Below are 20,491 nucleotides of genomic sequence, written 5' to 3' on the forward strand. Positions count from 1 at the left end.
GTGGTCACACCACAGGTTAAGAATGTGCAGGCAAAGAGGGAATGGGTGACCGCCAGGTAGTGTAAGAGTATCAGGCTGGTAGTGCAGGAGTCCACTGAGTTGATCTTGCTTGTTAACTGGTTTTCCATTTTGGATACAGGTGAGGGCAAGGGTTCCTCAGAGGAATGCACAAGAGCAAAGTCCATGGCACCATGGGTGGCTCAGCTGCACAGGAGAGAAGGAAGAAGTGTGGAAGGGCAATCATGATAGGGGATTCGTTAGTTAGAGGAAGAGACAGGCGTTTCTGCGACCGCAGACATGACACCAAGATGGTGTGTTGCCTCCCCGGTGCCAAGGTCAAGGATGTCACAGAGCGGCTGCAGAACATTCTTCTGGGAGAGGTTGAACAGCAAGAGGTCATGGTCCACAATGGCATCAACAACATAGGTAAGAAGAGGGATGAGGTTCTGAAAGCAGAGTTTAAGGAGTTAGGAAAGAATTTAAAAAGCGGGACCTCAAAAGCAGTAATCTCAGGATTATTCTCAGTGTCATGTGCTAGTGAGCATAGGAATAGGGGGATTAACTGATTTAACACATGGCTGGAGAATTAGTGCAAGAGGGAGGGTTTAAGATTTCTGAGGCATTGGAATCTGTTATGGGATAGGTGGGACCTGTATAAAATGGACGGGTTGCACCTTAGCAGGACTGGGGCTAACATGCTCGCAGGGAGACTTGATAGTGCTGTTGGGGAGGGTTTAAACTAAATTGTTAGTGGGTTGGGAACCTAAGAGGGAGCTCAGATTGGAGGGAAGCAAAACTGGTAACAGGAAGTAGAGAAGTAGTAAGCGAAATTGGAAGGCAGATGAGGTGAAGACAAACATCTAATAGGATCTAAATGAGGTGTAATGTAAAGACAAATTTAAGGGCACTTTATCTGAATGCACGCAGCATTCGCAACAAGATAAATGATTTGAAAGCACAAATAGAGGTAAATGGGTATGATTTAATTGTCATTACGGAGATGTGGTTACAGGGTGACCAGGACTAGGAACGGAACATTCAGAGATATTCGTCATTTAGGGGGGACAGGCGGAGGGGAAAAGGAGGTGGGGTAGTGCTGTTAAAAAGAGATGAGATCAGTACATTAGTGAGAGAGGATCTTAGATCGAAGGATCAAGATGTAGAATCAGTTTGGGTGGAGCTAAAAAACAACAAGGGGCAGCAAACATTGATGGGAGTTTTTTATAGGCCACAAAACTGTAGTGGTAATGTTGGGCATGGTATAAATCAGGAAATTAGAGCTGCATGTAGCATGGGCAATATAGTAATAATGGGCGAATTCAATTTATATATAGATTGGGTAAATCTAGTTAGCACTAATGCTGTGGATGATGAATTCCTGGAGTGTGTATGAGATGGGCTTCTGGAGCAGTATGTTGAAGAACCAACCAGGGGTCAGTCTATTTTAGATTTAGGACTATGCAATGAGAAAGGGCTAATTAATAACTTTGCTATAAAGGAGTCATTAGGAAGTAGTGACCACAATATGATAGAATTCTACATTAAGTTTGAAAGAGATATACTTAATTCTGAAACTAGGGTCTTAAATCTGAACAAAGGAAACTATGACGGTATGAGGGGCAAGTTGGCTATGGTGGATTGGGAAAATACATTAAAAGATTCGACGGTAGACAGGCAATGGCTAGTATTTAAAGAAGTATTACACAATTTACAATAAATATACAATTCTCTAAGATATAAAAACCCAACGGGAAAGGTGAATCAACTGTGGCTAACAAAAGAAGTTAAGGATAGCATTAGGTCAAAGGGGGTGGCTTATAAAGTGGTAAGCTCGAGGATTGGGAGCAATTTAGAGTCCAATAAAGGAGGACCAAGAAACTGAAAAAGGGAAGCTAGCTAGCTAGAAACATAAAGGCGGACTGTAAAAGCTTCTTTAGGTATGTGAAAAGGAAACGATTAGCAAGGATGAATGTGGGTCCATTGCAGGCGGAGACAGGAGAGTTTGTGGTGGAGAATGAGGAAATGGTGGCAAGACTAAACAATTACTTTGTGTCTGTCTTCATGGAAGAAGACATAGAAAATCTCCCAGAAATACTGGGGAACCAAGGGACTTGTAAAAATGAGGAACTGAAAGTAATTAGTATCAATAAAGAGGTAGTACGCAAAAAATTAATTGGATTGAAAGTTTATCAATCCCCTGGACCAGATGATTTACATCCCAGAGTATTGAAGGAGGTGGCTATAGAGATAGTGGATGCATTGGTGGTTATCTTTCAAAATTCTATAGATTCTGGAAGGGTTCCTGCAGGCTGGAAAGTAGCAAATGTAACCCCACTATTTCAGAAGGGAGCGAGAGAGAAAACGAAGAACTACAGACCTGTTAGTAGTAGGGAAAATGTTAGAATCTCTTATAAAGGATGAGATAACTGGACATTTGGAAAATAATGATATGATTGGGCAGAGTAAACAAGGATTTGTGAAAGGGAAATCATGTATGTCAAACCTGTTGGAGTTTTTTGAGGATATTACTTATAGATAAAGGAGAACCAATGGATGTGGTGTGTTTGGGTTTTCAGAAGGCTTTTGATAAGATACCACACAGGAGGTTAGTAAACAAAATTAGAGCACATGGGATTGAGGGTAATATATTGCAATGGATGAAGAATTGGTTAACAGACAGAAAGCAAAGAGTAGGAATAAATGGGTCATTCTTAGGATGGCAGGCTGTAACTAGTGGGGTACCGCAAGGATCAGTGCTTGGGCCACAGCTGATTATAATCTATATAAATGATTTGGATATGGGGACCAATTGTAATATTTCCAAATTTGCGGATGACACAAAACTAGGTGGGAATGTAAGTTGTGAGGAGGATGCTAGGAGGCTTCAAGGGGATTTGGACAGGCTGAGTGAATGGGAAGAACATGGTAGATGGAATATAATGTGAATAAATGTGAAGTGATCCACTTTGGTAGAAAAAAGAGGAAGGCAGTGTATTTCTTAAATGGTGAGAGGTTGGGATGTGTTGCTATCCAAAGAGACCTGGGTGTCCTTGTTCATGAGTCACTAAAAGCTAGTATGCAGGCGCAGCAATCAATTAAGAAGGCAAGTGTTACGTGGGCCTTCATTGCAAGGGGATTTGAGTACAGCAGTAAAAAAGTATTGCTTCAATTGTATAAAGCCTTGGTAAGACTGCACCTAGGGTATTGTGTACAGTTTTGGTCTCCTTATCGATGGAAGAATTATACTTGCCATTAGAGGGAATGCAACAGAGGTTCACCAGACTAATCCCTGGGATGGCAGGATTGTCTTATGAGGAGAGATTGCAGAAACTGGGCCTGCATACTCTAGAACTTCGAAGAATAAGAGGTGATCTCATTGAAACTTACAAAATTCTTACAGGGCATGACAGGGTAGATGTGGTAGATCTGGCTGGTGAGTCTAGAACAAGGGGACAGAGTCTCAAAATAAGGGGCAGGCCATTTAAGATTGACATGAGGAGGAATTTCATTACTCATAGGATGGTGAATCTTTGGAATTCGCTACCTCAGAGGGCTGTGGAAGCTCAATTATTGAGCATGTTCAAGACAGAAATTGATAGATTTCTGAATACTTACAACATCAAGGGATATGGGGATAGTGGGGAAAAATGGCATACAGGTAGATGATCAGCCATGATCTGCTTGAATGGTGGAGCAGGCTTGACGGGCCGAATGGCCTATTCCTGATCCTATTTCCTATGATCCTATGGTCCAAAGTTAAATATAGAGCAGAAAGCAAAAGAACAGCAGAAGGATGGATATCAAATTTCCCAGCATGAACTGGAAGGCCATTGAGAGAAGGTGGGGGTGTGGTAGGAATATGGGATTAATGTAGGATTAGTATAAATGGGTGGTTGATGGTCGGCACAGACTCGGTGGGCCAAAGGGCCTGTTTCAGTGCTGTATCTCTAAATAAATAAATAGATATCCTACCCGAGTTCAAACTTTTTAACCAAAGAATGCAGTTATGCTTCATAAACCAAGTGGTTGCAGAACCAGAGAAGCGGGCTGTGAAAATACTGGTACCAGTTGGAAATGACAGGTTATACGGATTCAATACCTCTGGCTTATCTGAAAAGGACCAGAAAGATCCTGCAAAGATGTGGAAAGTGCGAGAAGATCAGCTTCTGGTAAGAATGAATTTTAGAATTCATCACTTGGAATTGATGTCCTACAGGCAACAGCCACAGGAATCAATAGATCAATTCATCAGTAAATGGGGTAGTAAGGGCAACGAATGCAATTTTTCAGAAATTGAGCTGTTGGAGCAAATAATGGAGCTGACGATTGTCTTTTCAAAAAGACCTCTTGTGGCAAAAGAAAGGTCACAGCATTGATGCGCTGCTAGCAGATGACAGGAAATATGAAGCCATTGTAGCCGGACAACAGCATCTGCAAGCAGCTGACAGTATCGGCACAGTAACCAGGTAACAAAAAGCAAGCAAACTGTATGGTAAATGAGGCTTGTCCCACTCACTGTGACGTTGTCCTGCATTTCAAGATCTGTGCAAGGCATGTGGTGCAAAAGGACACTGGGCCCGCCTATGAGAGAAATCTGGCTCCAAAGACACAGCCAAATGTCACAATAGGACACAAACAAATAGAAGACAGGTGCAGCAGCATGGCAACAGCAGCAAGGAGAGCACCAGAGACCTGCGTAAATGCAAGCCGATACACAAAGTCCACAGCGAAACAGACCTGAGGCAAGACTCAGGGTGGAGCGATTCTCAGCCAGAAGACGAGCAGGCGTTTCACACTGTGAACCTGACACATTGGGCTGGATTTTACCAGCCCCCCCAACATCGGGGATCCTGGTGCGAGGGCCCGGAAAATACTTCCGGGAGAGGCCACCACGAGCCTCGACGCTGGGAAGGCCCCGCCACATTTAACCAGCGGCGGCGAGGCCTCGTGGCAGCCCCTCACCCCCCACCGCCGCTGCTTATGGCAGACCCTTGATTTAAATATTTAACTTAATTATGATGAATGAATAATGACTTACCTTGTAGCAACGTATGTCCCAGGTTGATATTCCGACCGATGGCCGGAACTCCCATGCTTTCAGATTTCCATTCGGAGATCCGAGGCATGACACTGGTGGGAAGGGGGGAGAAGTGAATTTTTCACGGGGAGAGGGCGGGAGCAGTAAAATCGAACAAGATTAGTCGTGAGAATGGTGGGAAGGGGTTGAGGGTCAAAGGGAATAAAGTTCAGGGGGAAAGTTCAGGATATATATAAATGTTTTTTTCTAGGGGGAGAGGGCAATTTATATATAGATTAGTCATTGGGGGGTGGGGGTGGGAGACAGGATTTAAAGTTGTATTAAAATTTTATTTTTATTTCCCGGAGACCGGGACCTTTAAAAATTTAAATGTCATTGAAGGCCTTAAAGCCCTTTAAAAATGGTGCCTGTGCCTGCACAGTGGCATTGGACACTGTTGCTGGGCACGGAACAGCTGCCCCCTCTACGTCATCGGGGGTGGGCAATCCACCCACTCCGTGTAAATGAGCCGCCACGCAAGATCGGAAGCGAGCTTGCAAAATTTAGCCCATTGTGCTGATGAACAACTGGAAGCTTTCGCTACTATTAATATCATGTGCCCAAAGAAAGTTGGCAGACACACACTCAAGACTAAGATTGGCACGGGTGTTAGTGCAAATAGCCCACCAGTCCTCATCTTGAAGTAAAAGACACTTCAAGTGCAGTTATTGCAGACACATTGATTGCCATATTCAGTCTGTTTGATGCACCTGAAGAAATTATTTCTGACAATGGGTCACAGTATACGAGCAGACCTTTCAGGGATAATGGTGCCAAATGGGACATAAACCATGTGACGTTCTCACCACACTACCTTAGATCAAATGGTCTTGCCGAGCAACTGGTTCGCACATTTAAATCGCTTATCCTGAAGTGTAGGACAATGAAACAAGATTTTTACGTTGCCATGTTATACCTCTGAGCTAAACCCATGGAATGGGCTTACTATCACTAGCAGACATCATGTTTGGCAGAGAAGTGAGAACGATTCTGCCAAGCCATCATCTGTCCAAATTCTCCGAGATGCAGGAGACACTGCTTGAAAAAACAGGGAGAATGAAGATGGTGCATGACCCACATGCAGAGGCGGAGCTACTTCAACTACATGTAGGGTCAGGGTCATACACCCCACAATAAAAACATGGTTACCCGCAGAGATATCCAAAGTAAGCCTCAGTCTTATAAGGTTACAACATCTAATGGAGCAGTGTTGAGGAAAAACCAAAGCCAATTGAGAGAAGTGTGCGATACTCCAATTGCGCACAGTGGACTCGAAAGAACACACTCCGACGATGAGGGTGTGATGGAACAACAGGACAACAACCAACACATTGACAACATGTCTGCAAACCAAAAACAGCCAAGGGTGAAATCCACATCCCCAGAAGGTTATACCATAACAAGATCTGGAAGAGTTGTCAAACCACTGAAACGATAAATGGACTCTTAAGCTTCTGCACTTGTAAATTTCACAATCCCTAACTTTATACTTGTAAATTTTATAATCATTAATTTGATATTGTCCAATTTTATGCGTTTTTATTTGTAGTGTACAAGACTAATCTTTGGAAAGAAAGGTGATGTTGTATGATCGCTTTAAGAGTGATGTCCCTTTAAAAACTCAGTATGCTAATGAGCTAAGTACCAGGATGTAGTCATGCGACTCGAAGCCGGCGTTACTATCATCACTCTGAACAAGCAACACCCTGGACAAATGTTCTGTATATAGTTTGCTGTATTGTATGTACTAGTTTAGCTGTTAATAAACCTTCTCAAGATCTTCAAGGAACTGGAATCCATGTACCTCATTGCATTGCTTTGATAGCACAAAGAAACTCATGACAGTTACCAGGAATTGACCACATGGTAGAGCACAAAATCAATCAGTGTTTGCCATGTCAAGCAACCACAATGCCAAATCTTCATGATCCTCTCAAGATGTCCAAACTACATCCAGGACCATGGATTGAAGTCAGCAATAATTTCATATATTTGCCCACAGGTTGTTGTCTGTTGTTATTGTTGTCATTGATGACTACAGCTGATTCCCAATTGTATAATTAGTTATGTCAACTTCAACGAAAGCAGTCATCCCAAAGCTTAAGCAGATCTTCATTTTGTTTGGAATCTCTCCAACAGTAAGAAGTGACAATGGACTCCCATTCAACAGTGATGCGTTCAGTAAATTCACAAACTACCTAGAGTTCACTTATCAGAAAATCATACCCTATTGGCCAAGAACTATTGGTGAGGTCAAGAGATTTATGCAAATGTTGAAAAAAGTGAGACATACAGCTACAACTGAGAACAGGTCATGGAAGCAAGAGCTATGTCACTTTCTTCATAATTACAGAGCAACACCTCATTCGACTACCAGAAAATCTCCAGCTACACTCATCTTTGCACATCCTATGTGCACACGTCTACCTGAGCTACCCCTTGGAGCTAATGATCAACATGTACGCAAATGCGATTGAGAATAGGAGGATCAAACAAAAGTACATGCAGAGCGAAACATGCAATTTATAGCTACACTGCTTAAACCAGGAGATGAATTACTTGTGAAATGTGATGGTCATGTTGGAAAGCAAACAATCCCTTATGACATCAAACCATTTGGATCAATGATCATTGCTAAGCGTGGTTCACAAATCATCACAAGAAATGTGTCATTCTTCAAAGCACTGAAAACACCACTTTCAAGCATTGAATCTGATTCCGACATCAACACCTCAGATGAAGAACATGAGTCAAATGAGACTACATATGATGTCAGACGATATCCTCCTCATGAGCGAAAATGCCCACCAGACTTAAGTTAGTATGTTGTGAAATGAACTATTTATGTTTATTGTTTATATTTTTAGAAGAAAACAAAAGAAACATGGTAGGCTGCCTCCAGTCACCTGCCGTGCTCTCAATGATATGCGAGGCCCGCAGTCAGCCTCTGATCAATGGCATTATTGGCCTTTTAATTGCATTAACAAACTACATGCCGCTGGTGTCTCAGTCGGCGTCAGGAAATTCCGTGCTTGGCCACCTCCATTCCTGCCCCCACATCAGCATCAAAATCCTTCCCCAAGAGTGGGAAATCAGGCTGAATTTTCCCTCCTTTGTTAATGGAATATATGTCGAACTGCGCTACTCATTAACTCAGAAGGGGAGGATTGTAGTGTTGCAGTATTTTGAAATAGAATTCCATTGTGCATTGTGCACTCTAAAGGCTGCTGTAGAACACACATGCTGGCAAAGTGAAAGTAAAACAGACAGAATAAAAAGAGAAGCCTTTGTGTTCATCTGCTGCAGTCTTTGTCTCTGTCTTTGTTTCATATTCTATAACAAACTCAGCTGAACCTCACTGAAGACCCATGGATAACACATAACTCAACAGGAATTTTTGCAGGCTTGGCCAAATAGTGGGATAGAGGGATAAAAACAAAAAGTGCTGGAAATACTCAGCAGGTCTGGCAGCATCTGTGAAGAGAGAAGCAAAGTTAACATTTCAGGTCTGTGACCTTTCATCAGAACTGGCAAAGATTAGAAAAGAATTAGGTTTTAAGCAAGTGAAGGGGAGGGGGCTGGGAGAGAGAACAAAGGGGAAGGTGTGTGATAGGGCAGAGGGCAGGAGAGATTAAATAACAAAGCTGTCCTTGGACAAAGGCAAAGAGCATGTTAATGCTTGTGGTGAAAAACAAAGCATTAGTCCAGAGACAGTGTTCATAACAGAATAATGAGCAGCTCTGACAACATGAAAAGCAGGCACATGGTTAAAAAATAAAATATTTAAAAAAAAATACCAGTCGTGCTCTGAAGTTATTGAACTCAATGTTCAGTCCGCAAGGCTATAAATTGCCTAATCGAAAGATCAGGTGCTGCTCCTTGAGCTTGCGTTGATGTTCACTGGAACACTGGAGCAGACCAAAGACAGAAATGTTGGCATGAGAGCAGGGGGGAAGGTTGAAATGGCAAGCAACCGGAAGCACGGGGTCATGCTTTCGGATTGAGCAGAGGTGTTCCGCAAATTGGTTACCCAATCTACGTTTGGTCTCCCCAGTGTAGAGGAGACCACATTGTGAGCAGCAAATACAGTATACTAAATTGAAAGAAGTACAAGTAAATCGCTGCTTCACCTGAAAGGAGTGTTTGGGGACTTGGATAGTGAGGAGAGAGGCGGTAAAAGGGCAGGTATCAGTGGCTAGAGGGTCTGCTTATTGTCTAATTAAGAATGGTGGGTGGGCTCTCGAAGCTGAAAAGCCAATAGGAAGCGTACTCTCAGACTTTTAAAATATTTGAAATTAAAAATCCCCACAGCTGACAGACCACCATTTTGTCCCTTCACAGAGTGGCTTATAAGTGCAGCTCTGGTCAGGTAGGCATAGTGGCTTCGGGGGTTGCGGGGGTGCTGGGGAGGCGGAACCTCAAAGTGATCCTGGAGTTCTGCTGCCGGGAGGCTGCCTTCAGGCATACACCATGCTTTCAACGATGCACGGGGCCCGCAGTCCGCCTCTGATCAATGGCATTATTGGCCTTTTAATTGCATTCGCAAGCTACCCGCCGCTTGTGTCTCGGTTGGCGTCAGGAAATTATGCGCTTGGCCACGACCATTCCTGCCCCCACATCAGCACCAAAATCCTGCCCCAAGAGTGGGAAATCAGGCTGAATTTTCCCTCCTTTGTTAATGGAATATATGTCTGACAGTGCTACTTTCAGCATTTCTTGGCTGAGCAACAGCCCAGACCAGGTCTGAAACCAGGTCCTTCATGGTTGGATTTCCTAGACAATTTCTAAATTTATCCAAAGCTTATTTAGGTGTATTAACAATGTGGATACTCCTGAGTACACTCTCAATGCAATTAATATTCTGCATTCAGGAGTAAGACTCAGCACATACATAACAAAGTACTGCCTACAGGACTATATACTGTAGCTGTTGATTGGAGATCCATAGTTAGAGTATAATTGCAGCCTTAATATTTGCTAAGCACACTGGGAGCAAAATAAATAAATTGAAAAAGTGTCAAGAAAAAATAAGACTCTTAAATAACATTCTGGCAAGATGTGATAGCATAAAATGTACCACATAATAACAAAATAACTTTTAACACTGCCTGCAGACGCAATTTAATAGGTCTTCAAGCCAGGTAGCAGACAAGATGCAGAATTTAAAAGAAAAGCACACAATAATGAAAAGGGGAACACTGTAATTTTCTATGATATGTGAGAAATAAGCGCAGCGTTAAATACTTCAGAATAGCTGTGACATGAGCAAACAAAACATGCTTTAGTAAATGGAGAGTGTACATTGGTTCCTGCAATATTATAAGCCCACGATCTAGCTCTTTATTCCGTGAGTAACATATATCCTCCACACACACTGTAAGAGTAAATTCTATTGTGATTACTTCTGAAGAAATTACATGCAATGCAGTAATACAAACATGTCATACCACTACAGATAGATGTTCCGACATGTGATCTTCTACTGTTGCATTATATAAAGACACAGGACAAGTACCACTGCTCCAGTTTACTTTAACGCAGAGCAAAAGTGAAAATGATTTACCATTTATCTCTAAATCCCCTCCCTTTCAAAAAAGCTATATCCTACAGCACTGCAAACTTGGTGTAATTGGATTGTGGTATATAGAGAATTCGCACAAATTTAAGAATGAAGAAAACCTTACAAGGTAGGTAATGTATAGTTCCTCTTCAATAACAACAACTTGCATTTATATAGCACCTTTAATGCAGTAAAATATCCCAAGATGCTTCAAAGGATCAGAATCAGCCAAAAATTGACATTGAGCCAAAGAAGGAGACATTAGGACATGTGACCAAAGCTTGCACAAAAAGATGGGTTTTAAGAAACATCTTAAAGGAGGAGAGAGGTGAAGAGGCAGATAGATTTAGGAAGGGAATTCCAGAGCTTAGGGCCTGTGTTGCAGTGTGTGGAATGCACAGCAAGCCATAAGATGGAGAAACATAGGGCCAGATTTTATTCTGGTGATGAGGGTCCTGGTGGCGGGCCGGAAGGTGGGGGGGAGAACCCGCCTTGACCCTCCATCAGATTCCTCTTGCTATCACACTGTTAATTGCCCACCGTTGAGGATGCTGTTCTTTTATGGGATGAGCTCCCGCCTCCAGAGCTGCTGGCCATTCGGAAGGCCGGCAGCTCTGCTGTCCAAGCGGCAGCATTGGCCATTGCTGGGACTGCAGAAAGCCCTGCAACATCGAAAACCGGAGGAGAGTCCGGGAGAGGTAATTTGGTTTGGGGACGTCAGGGTCATTCAGGCAGGCTCTGGCGACAGGGTGGCAGAGTTTGGTGAGGGTTAGGGGGGCTCTTCCGAGGTGCGGCCATCACTACCAGGGGGCCCTCAGGAAGCTCTGGATTGCCCCCAAAGGAGGGATTCACTGCCCCAACCCAGTTAGGTGGCTGCCAGGGTGTACCTGCAGCGGCAGGCCCCTCCATCTTCAATGAAGTTGAAATGGAGGCGGAAAGAGGTCCTTAAGGGGCCATTAATTGGCCACTTAAGGGCCTCAATTAGCTTGGAGTGGGAAGGCTGCGCTTGGCATTCCCTGCCCCAGACAAAATGGTTGGGGCCTGGGTGATGTCAAGAACAGCACCGCCTGCCATTTCATTTGCCCCACCCCTGCCTCTGTGCCTGTCTGCCCACAGAGTTCTCAGGATTGTAGAGCTGGAGGTGATGACTGAAATGGGTGAGGTAGGGTGGCGAAGGGGGCACAATGCCATGGAAAGATTTGAACATTTGGGTAAGAGTTTTAAAGTCAAGGCCTTGATGAACTGGGAGTCAATGTAAGTCAATGAACATAAGGGTTTGCTGTGAATTAGGTTAAGGGCAGGAAAATTTTGGATGAGCTCAAATTATGGAGGATGGAAGGTAAGAGTCCAGCCAGGAGAGTATTAGAAGAGTCAGGTCTGGATGGAACAAAACCATGGATGTGTTAAGGCAGTGACTGAAATGGTTGATGTTACGGGGGTGGAAGTTGGTGTTCTCTGTGATGGAGAAGATGTGTGGTTGTAAACGCAACTCAGGGTCAAATAGAGTGATGACGTTATGAACAGTCTGGCTCAGCCTAAGACAGTGGCTAAGGAGAGAGATGGAATCAATGGCTAAGGAACTGAGGTTGAGGCAGGGTTCACAGACAATTGACTTCCATCTTCCCATGTGTAATTGGAGGAAATGTCATCTCATCGAGAAATAGGGGACAGCAACGTAAAAATTTTGAGGTTGGTGGTAATTTTAAATGTTGTGCTCCAAGTCTTTAAACTTGCAATTTTAAAACACAGCTTAACACCTTAGAGTAAGACATTTAAAATTATCAGGACCGAAAGTAATTACAAAGGATCGGGGCATTGGGCTACAGCCCGCCAGAGTTTTGCATCTGGCCCACCAATCCACCAATCAAAAGTGTGAATGGTTTGCCTGCGCATGGAACTCCACCCAATTGGAGTGCGGGGGAGGCGGGACCCGCTGGGAAGACTGGAGCTGTCAATCAGGGGTTGCTGACCAATGGGAGTGAGTCAGGGGGCAGTGCTGGCAGTGCCATCAATCAGCTGCTCCCTGCCCGTGTCTGACCTGGGGAATTACCCATGGAGAGCGTTGTGATTAGAACAGATAGGATAGCACACAGGAAAGCAATGCTAGAACTGGAAAAGCAAGACTTCTTTGAGATTCTTTAAGTTCATTTTAGGCAGACAGTCCACATTCTCAGCTCTCCAAAGACCTTGATTTCTCTTACACTGCGGGGCCAGCAGCGAGCGGCAATGCGTTTCTGCTCCAAGTGCACAGTACGAATGGGTGGAGAGAGGGAGAGAGAGGGGAGTGGGAGAGAGAGGGAGAGTGGGGGGACAGAGGGAGAGAGAGGGAGGGAGAGATAGAGAGGGGGAGAAGGAGAGGCAGGAGAGAGAGAGAGGGTGAGAGGGAGGGAGAGAGATGGAGGGAGAGGGGGAGGGTAGGAGAGGGGGTAGAGAGAGATGGGGAGAGAGGGGACGAGAGAGGGGAGGAGAGATGGGGAGAGAGGGGAGAGAGGGAGCAGGAGAGATAGAGGGGGAGAGGGAGAGAGAGAGGGGAGAGAGGGGGTGGGGAGAGGGAGTGAGAAGGAGAAAGAGAGGAGGAGAGAGGGGGAGACCAAGGGGAGAAGAAGAGGGGGAAGAGGGAGAGAGGGGGGTGAGAGAGGGAAAGGGGGTGAGAGGGAGAGAGAAGACAGGAGTTTGGGGAGAGAGGGGAAAGAGGGGGTTGGAGGAGAGAGGGAAAGGAAGGAGAAGGAAAGAGAGGAGAGAGAGAGATGGGGAGGGGGAGAGAGAGTGGGGAGGGGGGAAAGAATGGGAAGGGGGGAGAGACAAGGAGAAAGGGGGAGAGAGAGAGACAGAGAGAGAGGGGGTGAGAGGGGTTGAGAGAAGAGGTGGAGCGAGAGGAGGAGAAGAGACAGTGAGGGAGAGAGGGAGGATGAGAGAGGCAGGAGGGAGGGAGAGAGAGGAGAAAAGGGGGAGAGAGGGTTGGCGAGAGAGAGAGGGAAATAGAGAGGGGGAGAGGCAGATGGGGGAGAGAGAGGGAGGAAGGAGAGAGAGGGGGAAGGAAAAAGAGTGGGAGGGAGAGAAAGAAGTGAGAGAGAGTGGGGGAAAGAGAGAGGAGAGAGTGATGGGGAGAGAGAGAAAGGGGTGAGAGAATGAGGGGGAGAGAGGAATGAGACAGAGAGAAGGGGGAGAGAGGGGGACAGAGAGAGGGAGGGAGAGAGAGAGTGAGAGGGAGAGAGAGGGGGAAAGCGAGGGAGGCGAGAGAGAGAGTGGGGGGTAAGAGAGGGATAGTGAGGAGGAAGAGAGAGAGAGGGGGAGAAAGAGAATGGGGCGGTGGAGAGAGAGGTCAAGAGGTGGGAGAGAGTGGCGAGTAGGAGAGATAGAGTGGAGGGGGGGAGAGAGAGTGGGGAGGGGGAGGGGAGAGAGAGAGTGGCAGGGGGAGATTTAATTTCGATATTCGATTTAACTCTGAGCAATGCAGGTATCACACTGTGTTAAATAACCAACTGGTTTATTTAAAGCATATTATCATTAACACGAAAAGATCTACAGATTGTGCCACATATCTTCACAGCAGCCTGTTTTCTGTGAGACAGAATCAAAATGTCTCTTAAAGCTTCTAGACATTTCCCATGATTCCACTTCTGCACTCTAGCTTCACCCAGTGGTTTAAGCAATCAAACAGATCAGTCAAACACTATAGGGGGGAAGAGAGAGAGAGAGAGAGAGGGGGCAAGAGAGAGGGGGGGAGTGAGAGATGGAGAGAGAGAGTGGGGAGGGGGCGAAAGTAGGGGGAAAAGAGTGGGGGGAGAGAGAGAGAGTGGCGGTGGATACAGAGTGGGGAGGTGGGGGAGAGAGAGTGGGGAGGGGGGAGAGAGAGTGGGGATGGGTGGGAGAGTGGGGAGTTGTAGGGTTGGGGAGAGAGGGGAGGGAGGGCAAGAGGAGAGTGAGGGAAAGAGGGGGAGGGGGAGGGAGAGAGGTTGTCTCCAAAGAATCAAATCAATCTCAGTCTTGAATATATTCAACTCAACTAAATTAACTGGTCTGTAATTATTCAGATTAGCTCTGTTGCCCTTTTCAAAGAGGGTAAGAGAGAAGAGTGGGAAGACGGGAGGGAGGGAGAGGAAGGGGTTATGGGGGAGGAGAGGGAGGGAGGGGGAGAGAGAGGGGGGCATGGGGAGGGACACAGGAGGAGAGAGGGAGAGAGAGGAGGTTGAGAGTGTGGGACACAGGGGAGATGAGAGAGGGGCAAAGAGAGGAGGTATGGACAGAGAGAGAGAGATGGACACAGAGAAGAGAGAGGGAGAGGGATGGAGAGAGAGACAGAGAAAGAAATCAGGGTTACTCCTGAGAGATCGACATCTGTCCGAATTCGCCTCATCGCAAGAGTGCGGGCAGACATTGACGACATGTGCAAGCAAAACCAATGCCAGGCATATCACTAAATAGGGAGAAATGTGTTTGAAATTGGACTGTGCTTTGATGGCATTAGGTTGTCTATACACTTTACGTGCAGATTAATTGCCCCCATGTCTGTGGCTGAGTCAATAACTTTGTCAAATGTCCGTGGTGCACCATGTTGGTGCCTATCCCTGTTGAGAACTGCCTGCCAGACAAGTAATCCAACAACAAAAAGGCAATGGAGGGGTTGAGAAAAGTGCTGATCAGGTAGAGTTGGATGTCATCAGAGGACACAAGGAGAATTTTATGCCGGCAGCGGGGTCTCAACGTCGGGGGAATCTGACATCGAGATCCCCAAGTCGTCTCGTTTCCGGAAGGCCCACCGAATTTAGTGCCAATCAGGAAATTAACTGGACAGCAGTCGGCCTTCCATTGGATTTAGGACCCCATCACTGGAAATCCCGGCCTTGCAGAGCTGTTGGCCAAACAGAGACTGGTAGCAGCAACGTCACTCGGAGGTAGTGGCTACTGCTGTAGATGCAGTGACCAGACATCGAGAAGCAGCGCTGGAACCAGGCTCAATGTAGGTCAGAGCGGGAAGGGTCTCGTGGGGTAGGGGTCACGGAGAGGAAGCAGGTCAGCAGCAAGGGCAGGGGGGTGACCCTCAGCGGGCATCCCTTTCCCGATGCTGGGTCCTTCATTCAAGCACTGTGCCTTTGAACGAGGAACCGCCCCTCCCCCCTCCCCACCCCCGCCGGAATTAGGAAGCAGCTTGGACGGTTTATTGTGCCGTGCTTCCCGTGCAGTGATAGGGCTGCCCGCTGCACGGGTAAATGTGTCTGCAGCGGGAAGAGGCTCTTAATTTGGGGATTAATTACCCAGTTAAGGGCCTCAATTGGCGGCGGGGCGGGAAGACCGTTCACAGGCCTTCCCATCCCGGATTAAATTTCGATGGAGGGGGGATGGTGGCAGGGTCCACCCCTCCCACCACCATCTCACCTGATATTATGCTCTCCCCAACTCCAAAGCCACCGCAGAGGAGAGAATAAAATTTCACTTCACATGGAACCTGACATTATATTTTGCTCAATCCACATCATTAACACAAGGTAAGAATACGGCAAGCGGTAAGTCCATTGCAGAGAAGAAGGAGCAGCGGGACCCGAGGGCAATAAAACTACCACAGAGGGGAAGCCTTGCGAAAAAGGTGCCCCGAACACGCAAAAAGCCACAAACGGCTCCTCGGTCACAACTTCAAAGCGCCTGCGGGAGATGGCTCGGAGAGCATCTGCAGCGCAATGTCGGCGAATTCCTGCTGGTACCGGCGTCTGAGGATGTCGCTAACCTCCCGAAGGACGAGGATGAGCTTTCCCGGCGTCGATGGTGGGAACTGATGAAATGGTTTATTACCTGCACCCCCCTTCCCCTTCCTAGTTCCACTCTCCCAGCTCACCATCCCCCCCGCACCCCACTCCCCCAACCCCTCCCCCCCGCAACCCCTTCCCAGCTCCCCCCTCACACCATCTTCCCCTTGCACCCCCTTCCCTCCACCCCTCCCCCTCGTCACCCCCTCCGCCCACTAGCATCCTCCTACCCCTGTGTAGGGGCCCTAACAACCCCACTGCCTTGTGGGCATCTCGGGAGAGACCAAGGCTAAGGGAGTAAACCCTAACAGAAAATCCGGAGCGGAACCCCGTAGGCGGTCATGTGTCACCTTTGGCGTGTTTCTGGCAGTTCCTGCAGCCATACCGGTGCGTAATGTCGTGCTCTGCACTCCTTTGGACCCCACCAGAAAGGCCGAGAGGGGGGTTTTGACGCTTGGGCAACTCTCAACCTCCATACATTCGCCCAGGCATGCGCCATGGAGAGGTTACTCCATAGTCGCCTCACAGTAACTGTAACAACACGGAAGGCAACAGTTACGGGTTATAAATCCAGCTCAATTGGCATAGAGATTGGGTGCCACGGGTTGCCTTTGTCGTTGGGAGAGGTCATCGCACCTCACTGGACAGCTACCGCCCGCCTCAAACCGGGCAGCCCCCGGTCAATAAGTTTCTGTCCCGCCACAGTCCACCTGCTTCAACGGGTGCTTGGAGCTCAGGGTCATTGCCCGAAAAGTGGACTGCAACACCGCACCAAACAACATGAAAAAAGGAAAGAAGGTACCAGCCCCTCACTTTGCAAGCTGGAACGTCAGAACTATGTGTCCTGGCCTGTCGGAAGACCTTACACAAATCAACGATTCTCGGAAGACCGCCATCATTAACAACGAGCTCAGTAGACTCAATGTAGGCATTGCAGCACTTCAGGAGACACGCCTCCCTGCGAGTGGATCTCTAACAGAGCAAGACTACACCTTCTTCTGGCAGGGTCGGGATCCTAAAGAACCAAGACAGCATGGAGTTGGCTTCGCCATCAGAAACTCCTTGCTCAGCATGATAGAGCCTCCCTCAAATGGCTCGGAACGCATACTGTCCATCCGACTGCTCACCGCCTCTGGTCCAGTACACCTACTCAGCATCTATGCACCAACACTCTGCTCCCCACCTGAAGCTAAAGATCAGTTCTCCGAGGAACTCCATAATATCATTAGTAGCATCCCCAACACTGAACACCTGTTGCTGCTGGGGGACTTTAATGCCAGTTTTGGGGCCGACCATGACTCATGGCCCTCCAGCCTTGGGCGCGATGGCGTTGGAAGGATGAAGGAGAATGGTCAGAGACTACTTGAGTTGTGTACCTATCACAATCTCTGCATCACCAACTCGTTCTTTCACACTAAACCCTGTCATCAGGTTTCATGGAGGCACCCAAGATTGCGTTGTTGGCACCAGCTAGACTTCATCGTCACAAGGCGAGCCTCCTTAAACAGTGTTCAAATCACACGCAGCTTCCACAGTGCGGACTGCGACACCGACCACTCCCTGGTGTGCAGCAAAGTTAGACTCAAACCAAAGAAGCTGCATCACTCCAAGCAGAAAGGCCACCCACGCATCAACACGAGCAGAATTTCTCATCCACAGCTGTTATAAAAATTTCTAAATTCACTTGTAAAAGCCCTTCAAAACACTCCCACAGGGGATGCTGAGACCAAGTGGGCCCACATCAGAGACGCCATCTATGAGTCAGCTTTGACCACCTACGGCAAACGTGCGAAGAGGAATGCAGACTGGTTTCAATCTCATAATGAAGAGCTGGAACCTGTCATAGCCGCTAAGCGCATTGCACTGTTGAACTACAAGAAAGCCCCCAGTGAGTTAACATCCGTAGCACTTAAAGCAGCCAGAAGCACTGCACAAAGAACAGCCAGGCGCTGCGCAAATGACTACTGGCAACACTTATGCAGTCATATTCAGCTGGCCTCAGACACCGGAATCATCAGAGGAATGTATGATGGCATTAAGAGAGCTTTTGGGCCAACCATCAAGAAGATCGCCCCCCTCAAATCTAAATCAGGGGACATAATCACTGACCAACGCAAACAAATGGACCGCTGGGTTGAACACTACCTACAACTGTACTCCAGGGAGAATGTTGTCACTGAGACCGCCCTCAATGCAGCCCAGCCTCTACCAGTCATGGATGAGCTGGACATACAGCCAACAAAATCGGAACTCAGTGATGCCATTGATTCTCTAGCCAGCAGAAAAGCCCCTGGGAAGGACAGCATTACCCCTGAAATAATCAAGAGTGCCAAGCCTGCTATACTCTCAGCACTACATGAACTGCTATGCCTGTGCTGGGACGAGGGAGCAGTACCTCAGGACATGCGCGATGACAATATCATCACCCTCTATAAGAACAAGGGTGACCCCGATGACTGCAACAACTACCGTGGAATCTCCCTGCTCAGCATAGTGGGGAAAGTCTTTGCTTGAATCGCTTTAAACAGGCTCCAGAAGCTGGCCGAGCGCGTCTACCCTGAGGCACAGTGTGGCTTTCGTGCAGAGAGATCGACCATTGACATGCTGTTCTCCCTTTGTCAGATACAGGAGAAATGCCGCTAACAACAGATGCCCCTCTACATTGCTTTCATTGATCTCACCAAAGCCTTTGACCTCGTCAGCCGACATGGTCTCTTCAGACTACTAGAAAAGATTGGATGTCCACCAAAGCTACTAAGTATCATCACCTCATTCCATGACAATATGAAAGGCACAATTCAATATGGCGGCACCTCATCAGACCCCTTTCCTATCCTGAGTGGCGTGAAACAGGGCTGTGTTCTCGCACCCACACTTTTTGGGATTTTCTTCTCCCTGCTGCTTTCACATGCGTTCAAGTCTTCTGAAGAAGGAATTTTCCTCCACACAAGATCAGGGGGCAGGTTGTTCAACCTTGCCCGTCTAAGAGCGAAGTCCAAAGTACGGAAAGTCCTCATTAGGGAACTCCTCTTTGCTGACGATGCTGCTTTAACATCTCACACTGAAGAGTGCCTGCAGAATCTCATCGACAGGTTTGCGGCTGCCTGCAATGAATTTGGCCTAACCATCAACCTCAAGAAAATGAACATCATGGGGCAGGACATCAGAAATGCTCCATCCATCAATATTGGCGACCACGCTCTGGAAATGGTTCAAGAGTTCACCTACCTAGGCTCAACTATCACCAGTAACCTGTCTCTAGATGCAAAAATCAACAAGCGCATGGAAAAGGCTTCCACTGCTATGTCCAGATTGGCCAAGAGATCAAGAGAGTGTGGGAAAATGGCGCACTGACACGGAACACAAAAGTCCGAGTGTATCAGGCCTGTGTCCTCAGTACCTTGCTCGATGGCAGCGAGGCCTGGACAACGTATGTCAGCCAAGAGCGACGTCTCAATTCATTCCATCTTCGCTGCCTCCGGAGAATACTTGGCATCAGGTGGCAGGACCGTATCTCCAACACAGAGGTCCTCGAGGCGGCCAACATCCCCAGCTTATGCACACTGCTGAGTCAGCGGCGCTTGAGATGGCTTGGCCATGTGAGCCACATGGAAGATGGCAGGATCCCCAAAGACACATTGTACAGCGAGCTCGCCACTGGTATCAGACCCACCGGCCGTCCATGTCTCCGCTTGTGAGTCTTGTGTCATTGATCACAAGTCGTGGGAGTCAGTTCTCAGTGGGCAGCCATAAAGGCGGGGCTAAAGTGTGGCGAGTCGAAGAGACTTAGCAGTTGGCAGGAAAAAAGACAGAAGCGCAAGGGGAGAGCCAACTGTGTAACAGCCCCGACAAACAAATTTTTCTGCAGCACCTGTGGAAGAGCCTGTCACTCTGGAATTGGCCTTTATAGCCACTCCAGGCGCTGCTCCATAAACCACTGACCATCTCCAGGCGCTTACCCATTGTCTCTCAAGATAAGGAGGCCAAAGAAGAAGAAGAAGAGTATATCAGAGCGGGAGATATTTGAGAAAGTGGGTGGCCTCTTTGAAGATTTAATCTCCCAAAAATGCTGTCAGCTGCAGCAGTTAAATTTAGATAATAATGCTTCGTAAA

The sequence above is a fragment of the Heterodontus francisci genome, chromosome 4 (genome assembly GCF_036365525.1).
Source record: "Heterodontus francisci isolate sHetFra1 chromosome 4, sHetFra1.hap1, whole genome shotgun sequence".
NCBI lineage: Eukaryota > Metazoa > Chordata > Chondrichthyes > Heterodontiformes > Heterodontidae > Heterodontus > Heterodontus francisci.